Source organism: Panthera onca, chromosome A2, assembly GCF_046562875.1.
Source record: "Panthera onca isolate mPanOnc1 chromosome A2, mPanOnc1 haplotype 2, whole genome shotgun sequence".
Taxonomy (NCBI): Eukaryota; Metazoa; Chordata; class Mammalia; order Carnivora; family Felidae; genus Panthera; species Panthera onca.
In genome coordinates this window covers 42,482,797-42,499,507 of record NC_138340.1, presented here as the reverse complement: position 1 = coordinate 42,499,507, position 16,711 = coordinate 42,482,797, and the positions used below count along the sequence as shown (strand labels likewise).

At 37.5% G+C, this 16,711-nt stretch overlaps 1 pseudogene; it reads right to left on the bottom strand.

Moving 5' to 3' along the window:
- Positions 1-12,250: 12,250 nt before the first annotated feature.
- LOC132675898 (transmembrane protein 230-like) overlaps positions 12,251-16,711 on the bottom strand; it is a 63,213-nt pseudogene continuing 58,752 nt past the window's right edge.

Genomic DNA, 16,711 nt, shown 5'->3' with positions numbered 1-16,711 from the left:
TAGGTGGCTCAGTTAGTTAAGAGTCCAACTTTGGCTCAGGTCATGATCTCATGGTTCATGAGTTTGAGCCCCACATCTGGCTCTCTGCTGTCAGTGTAGAGCCTGCTTCTGATCTTCTGATGGATTGTGTCCCTCTCTCTCTGCCCCTCCCCCATTACTGCATACACGCTCTTTCTCTCTCTCTCTCAAAAATAAATAAACATTAAAACAAAAAAGAATAAAAGGCTTTAGGACCACCCCACCACCACCAAAAAAGCAATTGTTGACTTTGGTGAAACGTTGGCAGAATTATGGTTTTAGAAATCATATTGTGTTGGGGCGCCTGGGTGGCTCAGTCGGTTAGGCGGCCGACTTCAGCTCAGGTCATGATCTCACGGTCCGTGAGGGCTGTGAGTTCGAGCCCCGCGTTGGGCTCTGTGCTGACAGCTCAGAGCCTGGAGCCTGTTTCAGATTCTGTGTCTCCCTCTCTGACCCTCCCCTGTTCATGCTCTGTCTCTCTCTGTCTCAAAAATAAATAAATGTTAAAAAAAAAAAATTTAAAAAAAAAAGAAATCATATTGTGTTATAGATGGGTTTCTTAAAGAAAATTAAAATATTAATCAACTATTTTCAAACTCTTATCAGGTACCAAAAAGTGTATTTGATAATCTATGTAGATTAGCTCATTTAATCTACACAAAAACAAAAAGTCCCTGAGTTTGACACTGTGATTATTCCAACTTTAAGGATGAAGAAACCGGGCCTCTGGGAGGCAAAGTGAAATGCTAAGACATATGGCTAGAGAGTGAAAGATTAGAGACTGGAACTTGGATCTGATTCACACATGCTTCAGTATACAATTTGGCAGATCTGAAGACTGTACTGGAAGAGACAGCAATACCCCCAGATGGCATTTACAATATGAAGGAGATAGGCCAGTAGAGATGGACCAAGTAGAGATGATAGCTAAAAACAAGAATGAAAGATTCTTGGAGATTGAAGAAATACTGAAATCAAGAAAGAACAGCCCTTCCTCTAAGATAAATCAACGTAAGAGTAATTAAATATCACATCTTCTAGCTGTATTCCGTCACTGTCTTAGGCCTGTCTCTTTCACTTTACTTTTATAACCAGTTCAAGTAGTCACCTTTGAGATAGAGGCCACTTTTCACAAAGTAACTTTGTTCTTATTACTGTACAGATGATAATCCATGAACTTTGCCCAAGTAAATGAGAGCACAGCAAAACTTATTTTGACGTTACTGCTGGGCAATCACCTAGGCTCACTGCTTCTGCACAGTTAGCTGCTGAGCATAAGACTAAAATTCTTGCAAAATGACAGATTACCTAATATACTGTATGAAAGACTCATAAACCTTGATGGCCTCAGGCCAAATCTGGTCTGCTACTTGTTTTGTAAATAAAGGTTTATTGGAACACAGTCATGCACATTCATTTACAGTGTTAGCATATTTTCTATGCATGCTTTAATGCTACAGTGACAGATTTGAGTCGTTTCAACAGAAACCATACAGCACTCAATGCCTGAAATATTTGCAATCTGGCTTCATACAGAAAAAGTTTCTCAACTCCTGTCCTAGAGTTTTGAGGTTGCCAGCAAATGTTTATATTGTTAAGAGTAAATCCCCAAGTCCAGGTGGTCTTCTGAATTATCCTGATAGAAACGTATCCTATATCAGATTCGTTACTTTTTTCCTCTCCCCACTGTACGTAACTGTGAAAACTAAAAATTTGGTAGGCCATAAGGCAGAGACTACCAATGTTAGCATTCCATTCTCCTCTTGTTCCTGGGCACACAGGTTGACCAGATTTCCTAGGATCCCTTGCATCTGGGTGGAATCATGTAACTGAGTTCTGGCCATTGGAATATTGGAGGAAGAAATATGTACCACCACTTCCACGGATGGCCATAAAACAAGCTTTCAAGTTCTCTCTCTTCCTACCCATGTGACTGGAAGGAAAGGAGAAAATGGCAAAGCTTTAAGAGTGAAGGGGCTGCACTCTTATTATATATAATTACTATAAAAATTAATTATATAATTACTATAAAAATATAAAATATATAAAGTATAATACTTCTACAATATTTATTTAAATATTTTTATGTATTTAAATACATTTCTACAAATATATATTTTATCTATGAAATGTATACAAAAATATGAAATAGTTATGTAGTCTATAAGATAAGCATTCTTCTCAAAATAAAATGATTAACACCATATTAAAAACATTTTTTAAACTTATTCTTGAAAGAGTGACAGAGAGAGAGGAGAGACAGAGCATGAGCAGGGGAGGGGCAAAGCAAGAGAGGGACACAGAATCTGAAGCAGGCTATAGCCTCTGAGCTGTCAGCACAGAGCCTGATACAGGGCTCGAACTCACAAGCCATGAGATCATGACCTGAGCCGAAGTCAGATGCTTAACCAACTGAGCCACCCATGCACCCCGAGAGCATCATATTTTAACCGTTATAACCATCAGATCATAAGAAGGCAGTCATTAAATTTAATATACAAAGCATGAGCCATGTCGACATGACCTTGCTTATACTAATTGTCTACGTCTATCCAAATATGCTGTACTATCTTCTCTATTTCTGTGAGTGACATTGTATTAGTTTGCTCAGGCTGCCATAACAAAACACCACAGACTGGGCAGTTTAAACAACAGAAATGTGTTGTCTCACAGTTCCGGATGCTGGAAGTCCAAGATCAATATGTTGAGAGTTTGGTTTCTTCTGAGGCCTCTCTCCTTGGCTTGCAGACGGCTGCCTTGTTGCTGGATTCTCACCTGATCAATCTTCTGTGCGTGCGTGTGTGTGTGTGTGTGCACGAGCGTGAATTCCTGGTGTCTCTGTGTAGCCAACTTTCCTCTTCTTACAAGGACACTAGTCAAATTGGATGGGGTCCACTGTGGTGGCCTCATTTTAATCCAATGTTAAACTTATTTAAAGGCCCACTCTCCAAATATAGTCACATCCTGTGGTAGTGGGGTTAAAGCTTCAAAATATAAATTCAGCCCATAACCAGCACAAAGAATCATCCAATCTTTGACCCTTGATACTTTCCTTTGCATCACCTCATGTATTTGCCAAGTCTGATTACATTTATTCCAGAATTATCTTTCATTTCTGTCACTTTATCTCCATTTCTACCACCACCTAGTCCTCCACAACGTAATTCTATTGGTCTGGACTTTAGTAACTATCTTCTAAATTATCCTCTTGTATCTCCACCTCCAATCCATTCCACCAAATTTTCAAAAATCAACAAAGTCTTTCAACTGTCCTGTAAAATAAATATCACACCTTTAGGCCTGTCATTCAAGAGCCCGGAAGATTGCATTTCAAACTAATGTTTCTAGTCTTCCATCCTTACACTTGTTTTCATTCAAATTTGACCACATTTAGTCCCCCAAATCACATCTGGTTTTTCCTAACACTCACTCAGCATTTAATTTCTCCACTCACTGCTCCTGAAACACCTGTGCTGTCATCTTGATTAATCTTAAGTCAGTGTACCTTTTAACTCTCCACTAGAATGCTTCTGATCTCCCAAGGTGTTCCACAGAAATTCCTCTCTGAACTTCCACAGCAGCTTGGGTACTAGTTGTAGTCTATTTCGTATTATTATTGTAATACCTTTACGTTAGGTACTGTGATAAATGCTTGACATATATTACCTATTTCATCTTCAAATTCATCCTTGATATCTACAAATATTTCCATCATTTTACAGATGCAAAAAACAAATTCTTATACAGTTGAATATCTTCCTCAAAGACAACAGTCAAAAAGCGGAAAAGCATGCACTTAAATCTGTGTCTGCTGATTCTAGGGATTTTAAACATATAATATATAACCTCTGAATGTTTGCACAGAAGTTTGTCTCTCTGTGAACATCTCACTTACGGACTTGGTGGATGTAGTCAAAGCCATTTCACAAAACGGAAGCACATCAATTCTGCCAGCCACTCACAGATAGTATGTGATACAGTTTCACTTTGGTCTTTGCCATGTTGTCAGCATACAGCTCATTTTTGATTGATGACAGAATCAAAGGTCACCTTGGTAATACACGTAGTGTCTACCAGCTCTTGTGTGTTGCATATGTGCCTACTACACAAAATAATGCGCAAATCAGATGGAGAAATGGTGACTATTACCACCTTTATCCAGGAAGACTATCACGCTCACATATAATGAATATCCATTTACTGAAAAAAAAAGGAAAGGAAAAATTACCCAGAAGTGAAGTTCATGTTATAGTTTTACTCTTATGTATTTCATTCTTGATCATTTCTCTCCTCTTGCATAGGATGTCAGACATACATGACTGTCAAAATATGTTCTGCTTCTTTTTTTACAGAGTGAACAGATTAAATAAAATACTATAGCCACCAATTATATACATGACTTATTCAGGTTTGTTTGAAAAAATACACACACACACACACACACACACACACACACACACATATACATATTAGGATGAATATATATAATTACTAAACTATATACATAATGCCTATAAACAGGCACCTGAAGTTGCCTAAACTAAGTATCTGAAACATTATACATTGATTTATTCATTGTAAAAATCCTGACCATTCGTTTTAATGCCATGACTTAAACCATATCTATACCAGGTAAAGTAAATAACAGAGGTAGTCATCTGAATAATTCATACCAATATTTAGCACACAATATTCAAATAATCCTCCTTTCTAAATTATCCTTTTAATTGTTTGTTCTCTGAACTTCACTTTACTTGGGTAGAAACAGCATTATTTCTAAATCAATATTACTATTAAGTCTGGATCATTAATTAGTAATATATTTTCTGAGCTCAGAAAATGAGGTGCTGACCATGTACTTAAGGGATTGGCTCTGTTGGAAGACTAATTTTATGATCAATACAGTAACAAAAGAAATGAAAATGGTTGTCTAAATTTGTTTATTTAGTTGAAACAACAAACATATCTGCATGAATGGAGTTGAATCTCCCCTTTTCCATGGTTTCTCAGCAAGTTAACAAGGGCTAAAGACTCCATCCATAAAACTTCTTTTCCTCAGGTATATTCTGGGCAGTCCATAGAAGGAAAATTAGTCTCTGGGCCCAAAGAGAAAATGCTCACATTTCCAATGAACTGCCTTAGTTTGACAAAAATGCTTGTGGGCAAAGATGTATGGGACTGCTCTAGTAAGTTCTTGAAAATGAAGAAATGATTACAATGCATTTAGAAAACATGTTAGCTAAAGCAAATGAGACCTAAATTTAGCTTGAATGGTGGCGAAGTGGATAAAGAGTGATTATGAGTGTTTGTTTTGATGGGGTTAGTAGCTTGGATCATGACCTCTCCAGAAAAATAAGATAGAGTGTTCTAATGGATTTTTCTTAATCTAATGTGGAAATGACATTGAATGATGGTTCTTAATTAGCATTCTCCTCTTCACCTGCATTTGGTGTGACACCCCCACATTGGCCTTTATAGTCTGAGTAATGCAAAAGGCAAGCTTCTTTGCTGCATTGAGGACACAAGAATGACAAATTTAAATTGGTTCTGTGAAAATGAAGAAAGAGCTATTGCTTCCAATTTTCCACATGTAACTCAAATTTGTATTAAAAGGTCATAAGAATTCTGGACAACAGACACAACACATCTAATTCCTTTACAAAATTAAATTATTTACTCTTGAATCTATTACTCATCACATATATAATATTAAAAAACACAGAGCAGAAAAATCATGGCGGTGAATGTTGATCATTTTCAGAGGCAGTAACAGCCCCCAAGAGTCTATGCATATTAGTTCATCTTATGCTTAATGATGTAAGGAAAGGTGCCAGATTTATTTTCTCCTTATTGCTTAAAGAAACAGCCTGTTGTTCAACATTCTCCTTATGAAACAAGACAAATTAAAAGATACAAGATAGAAATAATATAAAATTTTGAAAATCCTTTCTCAATTAACCTACTGTCTGCTTCTTGACCTTTGGTTAACATACTCTCTTGCTCTGAAGCATTTAAGTTTCTTCCAAGATTTTTCAAGAGGAAATCTACTAAAGACCTTAGAAAGATACAAATTGGTGTGGTAGCTGAGGTGGGGGGTGGTGAGGTGTGGGGGGCTTGCTGCTCTGACCTATGTTTTAAGATAACCTCATATCAAACATTGAATTCGACATTCAGAATCCATTCCAATTCCTTATCTTTAAAACCACCTAGAGCTGGTAATTCGGAAAAGCTGGGTAGATAAATGGAAAACCAGATTCTGTTTTCCTCAGGAGAATCAGCTTATAAATCCCTGCTGGATCATGGAAATTAAGCATTTCCCCAAACCAACCTTTTCTTTTGCCCTAGGATAACCTGATCAAATTTCTTGGCTTCATTTTCTCTATTGGGCTAGCGGTAATGTGAAACTGCAGAAACCTTGTCAGATCTAAAGCCAATTTCAAAGGAAAGCCAGTTCCTTGGGGGAAAGGCGGCCATGCAAAGGCAAGATTGTGCTAATAGTTAAATCCCATCTTCAAATGCCACCAACTGTCTTAAGAGAAAATGATATAGCATGAGAGAAAAAGAGAGAGAGCCAATCTGAGGAAAAAAAGCAGAAATGAGTAAGAACAGCATAAAACGGAGACAGAGGGGAATCAGTGGAAGCGAGCAGTGAAAAACAAAAGCTTCCACATGTTTTGGGAAATGTGCTAGCCTGGCATCCACAAGCTAAATGCAGACTAGTTTTTCACAAATAATTGGAAGCATTATTCATGCTGATTTGTGACTATGTGAAGAATTAATTCAAGGTGATATTTCATACCACCTTTCAAATCATTTAGGCATATATATATATATATATATATATATACACATATATATGAATCACTAGGAAAAATAGATATTTATTTACTTCATGATATGTCAGCTTATAACATAATCCTTTATAATTCTGGAGAAAAATTAGCTAATACGTTCTGAGAAGTATTAACTTATTTATAGTATCAGCTATTACAGATTATTATTGTAGCAGATTACAGACTATGGCCAAGTATTATATAGAGAAATGTTTGGCAAAAATTTTTAGCATTACATGAATATGTATGAGTAAAATATTATTATTGCGAAAAGGTACAGAATAGAAATATTCCTATTTAAAGATCTTTATCTGGTAAAATTAGCTTTGAATTAAAAATTCATAAGGTTTATGAATGCTAATCAAAAACATGGGAATTGTAACATGAAAATTAACTAATGGCAAATCACCTATTTTTACCCTGATTGGCCATAAATCTAACATAAATTCAAATTAAAATATAGTGACATTCATGGACACCTGGGTGGCTCAGTCGGTTAAGTGTCTGACTCTTGATTTTGCTCAGGTTACCATCTCATGGCTTGTGGGATTGAGCCCTGCGTCAGGCTCTGCAGAGCTCTGACCATCAGTGCAGAGCCTGCTTGGGATATTCTGTCTCCCTCTCTTTGCCCCTCTCCTGCTTATGCTGTCTCTGAAAATAAACATTTAAAAAATAATAATAAAATAAAATACAGTAACAATCATGTAGAAATTAAGAAAATTGTTCACTTAGTAAGCTTCTGAAATATAGCTTACTTGAGCTTATTTTATTATGAAGTTTCCAAGTAACCAAAGGAAAAATGAAGGTTTATTTTTAGTTGTTTAATGATCCAAGTTATGCACAATGCAGAAGACACAAATCTCCATTTTATGCCCCAAGACCACTTACTTCCTCATGCTTAGATTTTTTTAAATGAAATTTATTGTCAAATTGGTTTCCATACAACACCCAGTGCTCATCCCAACAGGTGCCCTCAATATCCATCACCCACCCACCCCTCCCTCCCACCCCCCCTCCCTCCCACCGCCCATCAACCCTCAGTTTGTTCTCAGTTTTTAGGAGTCTTTTATGTTTTGGTTCCCTCCCTCTGTAACCATTTTTTTTTTCTTACCCTCCCCCATGGTCTTCTGTTAAGTTTCTCAGGATCCACATAGGAGTGAAAACATATGGAATCTGTCCTTCTCTGTATGACTTATTTCACTTAGCATAACACTCTCCAATTCCATCCATGTTGTTACAAAAGGTCATATTTCATTCTTTCTCATTGCCACATAGTATTCCATTGTGTATATAAACCACAATTTCTTTATCCATTCATCGGTTGATGGACATTTAGGCTCTTTCCATAACTTAGCTATTGTTGAGAGTGCTCCTCATGCTTAGATCTTAAGCCATGCTTAAGGCTTGTAATTTTTTTTTTTCAGTAGACTTCATGATCAATGTGGGGCTTGAGTTCAGGATCCTACGACCCTGAGATCAAGAGTCTCATTCTCTACTGACTGAACCAGCCAGGCACCCCAGGATAGTAATTCTTTATCTTTCTAAGTCCCATATTTTGTTTTTGTTTTTAAGGAGCTTCCATTTCCTTTGTTTACACTGAATGTGAATATCCAGAATATCAAATCATGATGATACTAACTGCAGACCTTCATTGGTCATTCTGGGTCTCTTAATTAGGTGGAACAATAGTAATGATCTTAAAGTTTCTTCTATCTCAGCATCACTTCCATTATTAATTCATTATGGCTATGCAGATCGAGTCAAGTATTTAACTGAATAAATTATGTGGATAATTCAGGCAAAAGAAATCTTACCTGTATGCATGTGTGTGTGAGAGAGAGAGAGAGAGACAGACAGACAGAGACAGAGAGAGAGAGAGAGAGATCCAGTCTTGAATATCAAGTTTGTCTTTCAAATTAATCAAATTTGCCGGAAAATTGCTCATTTGATGGCTACATGGCTTAGTGAAAATATCATTTAATATTCTTTTGATGACAGTGAGAAAATCCAAAGCTCATATTATTTTTTTAAAGGAAACTTATTTGCTCATTTATTTCAGAATTCCAGTAGAGTATCCTGGCAGTCAGGTATGGTTGGATATATGGACTCACTTAGTAAGCTTTGGCCACTTTCTCCTTCTTCATCCCTAAGAATTTCTTCTGCTTGGCTTTACTTTTTTGTTCAGTCATTCCCTGTGTGATGAGCAAGATGGTCTCTGAAGCTACCGATGCAGAACCTATTCTCTTGGCAATCCTGGAACAAAGTGATACCAATAATGGTAATAATAATGATAGCTGGTGATCAGCTACATTTACTGAGAACTTACTTTATGCCAAGTCATTTTTAGGTTGTTTAATATTCATGTAGTAATCAAAAGAATTTTATGAAGAGGTATATTATTCTTCATATTTTACAGATAAGGGAAGAAAAAAAAAATTTTAAATATTTATTTTGAGGGAGAGAAAGAGGGAGTGCACACATGAGTAGGGGAGGGGCAGAGAGAGAATGAGAGAGAGAATCCCAAGAAGGCTCCGTGCTGTCAGCACAGAGCCCAAAGCAGGGCTTAATCCCATGAATGGTGAAATCATCACCTGAGCCAAAATCAAGAGTTAGACATTCAACCCACTGAGCCACCCAGGCATCCCAGGAAGAAAAATATTTTTTGCTAAGTCCATGAGAAAATTTGGAAAATCTCTAATTGATCTTGTTTGCCTAAACTCCTGACAGAATCTATAGCTAAGGAAGATTTTATATAACAGGTCCAGCCCAGTTCAAATTCCACCCTTACGACCAGGGAAAATGTTCAGTATTCTCCAAAGAAGAGAGGGAAATGTGCTAAAACTACCAATCCTTTACAAGTTAACAATTGAATCAGGTCATGATCCAAATCTAAATTTCAATGGCTAAACTTGAATTTAATAAATTATCATTGACTGTCATAACCAAGATATTGCAAGAAAGGCATACAAAATTAGGAATATAATTTATACTCTACATTTAAGGAGTTAAACAGATAGGTGGGGGGTGACAAATAAAACATGCAGAATTATAAGAAAATGGGTAGGAACAAAGGACACATGAAGGGTAACATAGGATGAAATTGCATGCAATAGAAATAAAAACAACAATAAAACAATCATAGTATTGAAAACCTATTATATGCAGTACACAATTAATCAAGGTGGCAGATACTTACATTTCGCACATTATCTTGAAGAAGTAGCTGAGGCTGAGATAAAATATTTAATTCATACAAGGTAACATAGCTACAAAATTACTGAGCCTGCATTTGATCCAGGATATCAGACTCTATGATGCTCTGTTAGTGATGGCTCTAATTCCTGAATAAAATAGGACATGGATGGGGCACCTGGGTGGCTCATTTGGTTTAGTTTCCAACTTTGGCTCAGGTCATGATCTCACAGTTCATGGGTTCAAGCCCTGCATCGGGCTCTGTGCTGACAGCTCAGAACCTGGACCCTGCCTTGGATGCTGTGTCTCCCTCTCTCTCTGCCTCTCCCCTGCTCTCTCTCTCTCTCTATGTCAAAAATAAATAAACATTGAAAAAAAATTAAAAATAGGACATGGATAGAATTTACTTAATTTAATTCAGAAAAAAAACACACCTCAAACTAACAGCATTCTTTATATCTCATATATTTAAATAAATCTTTAATATTGTCCTCCTAGTTTGCAATTTGTAATTCTGACTTGTAATTTGTCATTCCAACTCCAGGCTATGTACAAATGCATTTGAAGTTACATTATAAGAAAAATAAATTTCTTTAGTATTCTACCTTAAATTCAAAATATGAGCCCAGAAACAGCATTAGTTATAAAGAAAATTAATGAACACATTAAAAAAATATCCTGGTGATATTGCTACAGTCCATGTGAAATACAACCACAGAAAGGACCACCATATATCAAAACAGAAACACATTTTGCTAAGTTGGTAGGGATGATGTGTATATCTTTTTTCATAGCTACTGTTTAAAGACCAAAAGGTCTATTTTCAGATTGTGGCATGCCTCCTTTAATGTCAGATAAAATGTTAAGAACCACCCTTTGAATTTTCAAAAAGCTATCTTATAGTCTACCACTGCAGAGTTCATTGGGTATCAGCTAGTGCTTTTTATTTGCAAACCTGGAGCTGGGAACAATTCAAGGTCGTGTCACTTGGCAAGGAAAAACTGAGAAACAGACTACCCTGTGCAGTGAACTTCAGGAATAAGTTCTAGTTCAAATTCGAAGACTGAATAATCTGCTATGTTAGCACACTATCCCAGGGTACACTTTATAAAACCTGAGGATTTTATCAGCTTAAAAAATTACACCTTTAAAATTTGCTTTCAGGTGAAGTGAAACAGTCTCTGTCTTTGCCTAGGAGGAAGACAGTAATGACTTTAATATTATCAATGTTTTGTTATTACTATTTGTATTTTTTAGATTTCGGCATTTTAATTTCTTTTGAATATGTCACTTTTTGCAAGCTAGAAAACAGAATCAAACTAAGGGTCTAGTCCTCTAGGGATCTAGGCCGAGTTTTGTGGTCTTCAGCAGATGACATCATAATACAAGGTGCTAGCAACAGGCTTGTAATCGGTAAATAATAACCACTTATCTACATTTTTTTCCCCTCAGAAAACAGCCAAAAGTCCAGCCCTTAAAGGCATGATATACAGAACATCATGAATGACAAAGAACAGAATGACCCAAATTGTATGCTGGCCAGTTTACTGGTGGACCAAATCAAGCTGACCAAGGACTGGTGAACAGAGACAGTGTTTACCTTTTGGAAACTTGCTCTGAGGTTAAAAAAAGTCCTGGCTACTGTTAGTAAGGAAGCAAGTAAAAAATATTAACAGATACACCCACACCAACACTTGTTTTTGCCAAGGTGTTCCACTAGAATACAAAGTTAGAGATGCGTACACGGGTAGAGACTCAAATGTTTTCAAAATGAATTACTAATGATATGCAATTTGACATACTAAATTCTTCCATTTCCCGCCAGAACATATTGACAATGAGGACTATTTAAAAGAAATGCTCAACTCCAAAGAGGAAGGTAGCAATGACACTTTCCACAACAGAATAACCTCCTGCTTTCCCACACCACGAATGTTGCTACTCTTGCAAGATACCTATACATGTGGAAAAACTTGTCAGCTTTTGCCAGGGCCAGAAGATGAAAACTAGAGCGTGTCCTAATCAGTTAATTTGTTATTGTAAGCTCAGCTGACATCTTGGGGATGGACCCATAAAATCTGGCCATTTTTCATTTGTCATCTGCAAAGTGCAGAACTCCTTAGCCCTTAGTCACAGTTTCTACTCAATATCTTAAAGCTGGGCTCAGTCCCATCTGTGACTCATCCCCTCAGGGTTGAGGATGGGTGCTACTCATCAAAATCTGGAATGTCATCGTAGGGGTAACCCTGGTAGCCTTTGGATGCATAGTAGGCCATGCGCAGGTGGTAAAATTCTGGCAGGAGCACCAGGGTGCCAAGGATCAGGACTGGACAAGCCTGTTTTCCCTCCCCCCACTCCCCACTCCTTCGCTGATATAGCCCACCAGCAGAAGGGAGCCTATGGCAATGAGAAAGGCACCAATCCAAACCAGGGCTGTAGCAAGCATAATGACCTTATATGGGATCTTAGGAGGGCTTTTTTTTTCTTTTTTAATTTTTTTAATGTTTATTTATTTTTGAGAGAGAGAGAGAGAAAGAGAGAGAGAGAGAGCGCCAGCAGGGGAGAGGCAGAGAGAGAGGGAGACAGAGAATCCGAAGCAGGCTGCAGGCTCTGAGCTGTCAGCACAGAGCCCAACACAGGGATAGAACCCATGGACTGTGAGATCATGACCTGAGCCGAAGTCGGTCGCCTAACTAACTGACTGAGCCACCAGACACCCCAGGAGGGCTTTTCTTAAACTGAAGGTCAATGTGGCCATTATCTGTGCTGGAGAGCCTTGAATATTTCACTTTAGTATTGAGGATTCCAGCAGCCAGGATGTAAGAGAGAGCATCATAACAGGCTGACACAGCTACAGTTGGAGAGCCACACTAAGCCACCCGTGCACAAACAGCTCACTGTCCATTGGCAGCAGAAGCACCTGAGTCCTCGTGGTATGCCTCACCTAACTGCCCCCTTGCCCTTCAGTATACTATCAATATTTTATTTATTTTTTAAAGGTTATTTATTTCGAGAGAGATCGTACATGTGCGAGAAGGGCAGAAAGAGAGGGAGAGAGAGAATCCCAAGCAGGCTTCATGCAGTTAGCACAGAGCCCAATGCAGGGCTCATTGCCATGAACTGTGAGATCATGACCTGAGCTGAAATCAAGAGGCCATCGCTTAACTGACTGAGGCACCCACGCACTCCAATGTTTTACAGATCATTTTAAATTTGCCTACATGTGTTAAGTGCACTGATATCTAATGCATCCTCTACGACTATATCTAGTACTGTGATATTTTGCATAATATCTAAAAACCATAAACATAATCATAAAGACACTAGGAAGAGCTTATGTGCCAAAAGTGTCCGGAAGAGGAAATCTATGGGGGCCTGTTGATAGCCTGTTGATGGCTCTGTGTGGATAAGACAACCAGTCCAATGGCTGTATCTTTTACTATGCATCCTGCTGTCTGCAGCATTCTGTAGCACTGTCAACTCAGATTTGCAAAGGTGAAAAGGGTAATGGTACCAGAAAAATTCAAACAAAGTTTCCACCAATTCATTAAAAAATCAATTTGCAAGCAAAGAGAGGATATCAGGTATTAATAACCTCTTATTTATCAAGTTAAATGAATCCATTTTTTTTAATATCAAAGAACTGATCCTGCAAGTAGGGTAATTTCAGACATAAGAATTGCTTTGATTATTGTTTTGTTTTGAACCTATCCTCACATGAAGTTTTTCCTTACAAGATGGTGAAGGATATTACATTTGGAATAATAATTCAGAGGAAAAAATACCAGTATGCTTGTTTACAAGCATACATATGCTTGTATATATGGACACATAACAACTTTCTGGGGTTTTCTGGCCCTTTCAGTTTTTCAATTTCACATTACCTTGGATTGAGGATACATAAAATTTAGGCAAGGAAGAAATAGAATAATATATATAACATAGTGTGGTATGCTATAACATACTTTTGTAGTGGGAACATTTAAGCAAATGCATATAAATGGGCACAACTGTAGCTTATTTATTATATATTGAGAACAGTGGGCCATCTGGCATTGAGAGGTGTGTTGGAGAAGAGCGGTGGCAAGAAGAGAGGCAGTGGATGAGGAGTATTCAGAATGAGGCAAAGGAGTTTGTATTTATATGAATTTCGGTTTGAGCATTCATGGAAGATTAAAGTGACAGCAGAAGTGTCATGGCTCTAGAAGTGTGACCTTTCATGATGAGTAAATGGATTCGAAGAGAGAGAGGAGCCAAGAAATGAGCTAGGGAGATACTGCAATGATCCAAGCATGATGTTGATATGGTGGCAGGATGGTAATGGAGGGAGTGATATACAGGAAAAAATACTTTAAAGACAGAATTGAGAGAATCTAGTGTTTTTATGCCCTGTAAGGAAACCCTAAACTAAGGATTCGAGTTGGATGGAAAATGGGAGAGAAGTCTTCATAGAAGCACCAACTCTGAGATTTGCTGCTCATCATGTTTTCCCTTGAGACTCCATTTTTTTACACCTGTAAAACACATTACCAATAGAGGCTTTCAGCTCTGAAATGTACGCTTCTACAATACAATACATGGGAAGAATGGCCAGAGTAAAAAGGACTGCAATGAGATAAAGAAAAGGTAAGAATGGGTAGTCGTTTGAATAATAATGCATATAATTGAGCATTTAATATGTACCAAGGATTGTATTAATTTAAAAAATTTTTAGTATCCTCTTTAGTTCTCATAACATACCAATAAGAGAAGAGGCAGATAAATAAAAGAAGAAAGGAAGAAAACCAAATAAAGAGAACTACTCGTCAAGTGAGGCAGCAAAGTATCCTCCGGGGAAAGATTAGACAAACTGAAAGGGTAGAAATCTGAGGGTTTTGGGGAATGTGGAAGTCTCCATCAAGTCTGGCTGAAGTGGCTTGGGGTTTAGTTTAATATGAACTCGATGCTATCTCTTGTTTATTTCACTCTCAATGGCTCATCTGAAGAGAAAGAGCAGTGACACCCATCTTAGCGTGCACTTACCAGCAGCGTTGTGAATCTTCTTTTTTTTTTCTCCTACTTGCCAACCACAGACCACTAAATTCCTGTAGCTGCCTCATTACTACACCATTTCAGCAGCAAATGCATTGTTCTGCACCTTTCTTGACCAGGAGCAAAGTAGGGAACAATTCTTTAGGTGACATTAGCACTTGAACTTAGATTAACGATGCCAAATCTGATTTATATTGTCTTTCCCCAGCCATATGATCTAGCATTCTCCCTGCCCTTTCACTGCGGCTGTACATTAAGCTGCATGCTTTAGAGGTTTTCTCCAACAACTCCCAGACCACTTTCCTAATCAGTATTCAACAGTATCTTTCCTTTCAGCAGATGCACATTTTCTTCGCCCTTTGTCCTTATATTTATTCTTCTAAGTTTTATTGACATCAACTGCCTTTGTTGTTTATCAGCCTACTTTAAATAATGACCGCAAGACCTAAAAAAATATACATTTAAGTTGCTCGATAGCAAAACACACCAAACTGTTTATAGAAAAATTAAGAGAAAAAATTTACGAGGGATACCTAAAAAAAGACATTGTTCTTCAGTTGGATGATCCAATAGTGACAGAATTTTCAAAGTTTTAAGATTTATAGTGGAATCTTGTGTTAGCCCCTTCATAAAGCATTTTATGTATCTGAGTGTGTATAAAATTATTTTAATCAAAATAGGGACAGTGGCTTCAATTTATTTTTTGGAAGATGAAGAACTAATACATTCTTGCTTTATGAAGTTATTACAAGACTTACTTTTTGAAAAAAGGTCTGCATATTATATTTTAAAAGACAATTTGTTGCAAAAGCGTCATTGAGTCAGTCTTATATAAAAATCATTTTCAATTTTCTTGATATGAAAATGTGAAAAGCTTGATGAAAATCAAAGAATATGAGATGTTGGTTAAAGATAATCATCTTTTCATTCCAGGCTCACAGACTGTGCCAGGGAGAAAACACAGGCAAACAAAAGCATTAAGTCCCCAGGCTTCCAAATGAGGAATAGTCATGATCACAATCCGTCAGTTCACTCAAGTAGTGTTCACAGTGACTCACCAGTTGAATTCTGGCTCTAATTGCCATTACTCAAACTATGCCTATTTATCACCAGACAGGACAAAATGGCTGTCTTTGTAGCCCAGCTTTACAGCAGCACATTTGCCACAATCAGCACTTGTGGCTGTTCTCAATTCATGCTTCCAAGAATACAAATTGCACTGAATGGTGAGAAATAGCAATATGAATAATGCTTAAATTCTGAGTCAATCAGATTATGCATCCATCCATCCACCCATCCATCTAATGTATATGTGGTAGACATTGTCCTAAATGTTGGGAATAAATGGTGATTAGGCAATTTCATTCTCATTTTGGCTGTGCTGAAATTAGAAAGATCCCAGAGAAGATATTCTTGGACTCAGCTGATATGTCACCTTGTGACCCAATTATTCTGCAGTGAGTGTGGTGTTACGTGAATAACCTAAGGAGGTATGAAACCAAGTTGTCTATCAGCCTCTTTACCTCTGTGACCACAGCACTGGTTTGAACTGCATGTTTGCCTGCATTACCTCAATCACTGTCTCAGTAGTCATCCTTCTCCTCTTTTATTCCCATCCAGTCCAATCTCAACAGAAT